Source organism: Gavialis gangeticus, unplaced genomic scaffold (genome assembly GCF_001723915.1).
Source record: "Gavialis gangeticus isolate Ggan-Ray unplaced genomic scaffold, GavGan_comp1, whole genome shotgun sequence".
Taxonomy (NCBI): domain Eukaryota; kingdom Metazoa; phylum Chordata; order Crocodylia; family Gavialidae; genus Gavialis; species Gavialis gangeticus.
Window position 1 is genome coordinate 65227167 of NW_017729032.1, and position 3515 is coordinate 65230681.

Genomic DNA, 3515 nt, shown 5'->3' on the forward strand with positions numbered 1-3515 from the left:
GCCTCCGCCGCCGCCGCCGGGCTGAGGCTAGGGGCGCTGCTGCCAACTGCTGTGGTGGCTTGGCCGCGCGCCCTCCCTGGACGGGGGGGGAGTGGCCTCCGGGGGTCACCTCGTCCAGCCCCTGCCTGCGGCGGGACCGTCCCGTCCACACCGGCCCCTGCGGTCCACAGCCTACGCTCCTCCCTCAACCCTGGCAGACCCGAGGCCAGCTCGAGGGCAGTGATTCTTTTCTGCTGAGGCCACACCTGCAGTCCTGTGCCCGCCTATGGCACCCCCGCTACGAGAAAGGATGTGGACAAACTGGAGAGAGTCCAGTGGAGAGCAACGAACACGATGAGGGGCTGGGGGATATGGCTTCAGAGAAGAGGCTGAGAGAACTGGTATTTCATCTGGAGAAGAGAAGACTGAGGGGGGATTTAATAGCAGCCTTCAACTACCTGAAGGATGGTTTCAAAGAAGATGGAGGTAGACTGTTTTCAGTGGTGGCAGATGACAGAACAAGGAGCAATGGTCTCATGTTGCATCAAGGAAAGTTTAGGTTAGATCTGAGGAAAAACTTTCTCACTAGGAGAGTAGTAAAGCACTGACAGGTTACCCAGAGAGGTGGTACAATCTCCATCCTTGGAGGTTTTTAAGACCTAGCTAAACAAAGCTTTGGCTGGAATGATCTAGTTGGGGATGGTCCTGCTTTGAGCAGGGAGTTAGACTAGATGACCTCCTGCGGTCCCTCCCAGTCCTCATTTTCTATGATTCTGTGACCGAAGAGAAAGCAGGGCAGCCAGTGTCCTCCTGCTTCTATAAAAGGCTGTTGCTACATTCTCAGATCCCAGGTAGAGGGCCAGTCACCCTCACTTGCCCCTTCAGCTGCTATCACCGCTTCCCCTGCCACCCCAAGCAAGTGGCAGTGGCTGTGAGGGTGCCCCACTGTCCTGTACCAGGGCTTAGCCCTAAGGAGCTGTGCCAACATGGGCAAAAAAACCCATGCTGATATTAAGAGTTAGGAGGAGCTGGCTGCCAACAGACTCCAATGGTACTGCAGTCTCAGCCAAGTAGGGTTTTGAGATTGTGCTGTCAAAGCAGAAGAGAGAGAGCAGAGGAAGGAAAAGGAGAGGAATCCCAGCCTGCTTTCTCCTGCAGAAAGATCTGTGGCTCAAGGATTGGACTCTTCAGTCATTTTAAGCCTTACAATGAACCATGGTAGTGATCATCCTGAAACAAGGCATTGCAGATGACAATGAGAGGATAAGGCCCCCTGCTACAGAAGCTGGCAGAAACCCTCACAGTCCATACCAACCCCCATAGTCAATACCAAATAATAGACAAACTTTTCTGTTGCAGAGAACTCAGAAAGACCACAGCAGGTCACAATGGTTTTAATTAAATGGATTCCTATTTGAAGTCTCTGATGTTTGCATCCCTAACAATGCTCATACAGGGTAGCACTCTGCAGCATCCTTGGAAGGCTCTCAAGGCACCCCAGGATGCCATGGCACCCTGGTTGAGAATCACCATCTTGGATAATAAGATGGATTTAAGCCTTCTGGTAGTAATGTAATACAGATAAATAACAAGTCAAATTTATACACTGATTGACTTACCATTCCTTACAGTAGTGTCTAAAATATGCATGAGGTGAGAACTCAGAAATGGCTCATACAGAATTTTATACTAACATGAAGCTGCTTTGTTGTAGTCTAGGATTTCTAAAAAGAAAGATCCTAGTGGTTATGGCTGAGAAGAAAAAAAACCCCTCACATGGTCACTTTCACAGAACTTGGCAGCCTTTATTAGTGCTTGAACATGCCCTTTGGTTCTGCTTCTTAACTGTGGAAGAAAATTTGGTATCTTTGAAACATCACCCATTTGTAGCATCAAAATGCAACCTAATTCCCAGTAAGTCTTCTACACCTGTAATCCTCCTCAGAGATGATCCGAGCAAGGTGCAGGGCCCAGGGCAAATCAGCCTGTGCAGCGCCCCAGCCCCAGATACAAGGAAGCCGGCAGCAGATTTGGCAGCGGGGTGGGGGTGCCAAGCAACCGAATGTAAAGCTAGCAGCAGTGCGGAGTCGCTACACTGCTGTGCGTAGCTCTGCAGGGCGCCCCAAAGTGCGGAGCCAAGGGCAGTTGCCCTGATTGGTGCCCCCCCCGGGGCAGTCCTGGTCCTCCCTCTTATTTTTACAGCAGCAGTGCCATAATTAACACAATTGAAATGATTGTTACTTGACATCTTGATTTACCATATCAGAGATGAGCAAGACATTTCACACCTCTCAAAGCTGTTTCTCTCTGCACTTTCCACAGATCCATCTCTATATCATTTTAAAATGTTTTTCTTCCCAGCTGTAAGCATTACAATCCTTATTTTTAAAACTGCTAAGATAATTTAGATAGGGATGATCCTGTCTTAAGCTGGGGGTTGGACTTGACCTCTTGAGGTCTCTTCTGGTCCTTTTTTCTATGATTCTGTGCCATTTTGCACACCTTGATAGTCTGTTGTGAGTAATATTTCATTTTGGTGGCATCCATGAGGGGAGTTTATAGGGATAGCTTGGTAGAGCACCCCCTATCTCTTCCTCTTACCCACCCAGTTGGACGCCTCCTGGACAAAATTCAGCCAGTGTGCACATGGGTCTCAGTACCACCAACTTCAGCAGAATCTATTCTTTCTGTCCCTGGGTTGTTATATGGCTCTGCTGTTCCTACATCACGTGCATCATTGTCTGCCTCATTTAAAATCATGTTCCAAAAATGGCTGACAGAACAAGTTTTAAAATTTTTTATCATTAAGTAGTTTAGCCCAACAGCCCTTGGACCAAGTCCAACTTGGCTCTTAAAATGGTTTCTTTCTTCTAATGATATAAAAACCTCAAAAGGAAAACATTGCTCAAAACTGCTAAGTCTGCACAATTTCAGGGGAAAAACAACTGTTTGCATAGTTTGCATTGGAAACCCTACATTGCTCTGGCTTTGTGCAGAACTTGTTCTGAACTGACTCAAAATTCAGCCAAGCTTCACCAAAAGTGTTTGCAGTTATTTCAGACAGCTTGGGCTTGTTTATTATTACTGAGTTTGACCTAGTTTCATTGTGAAAATCTTGCTCAGCTCTAATTACTACTCTGATTAATACATTACAATATTCTACACTGAAATCCCAAGATGCTGCAAGAAGTTTAGCATAAACTATAACATGTAAGACTGCTATTACAGTATTTTTCCATAAGGGAGGCAAATCCGAGTCCTGCAGTGAGAATCAGATTGATGGACCTTTGTCTCCCCTTCTTCAGGGTTCTGTGCCAGAACAGGTGTCTATCCCTTGTAGCATTTAGCGCAAAATCAGCACCCAGCTATTCAAAGTTTACAATTCTCCTCTGAGATCACCATTATTTTTTGCCAAAACCACGACCGCAGATATTTGCATTTTTTCAAGGCAGTATCATAGTATTTGCCTGACTCAGTGAGTGGTTTACTCGTCTCAGAGTTTTACTTAGATACTCAGGATCTCTGATTTCTATGGG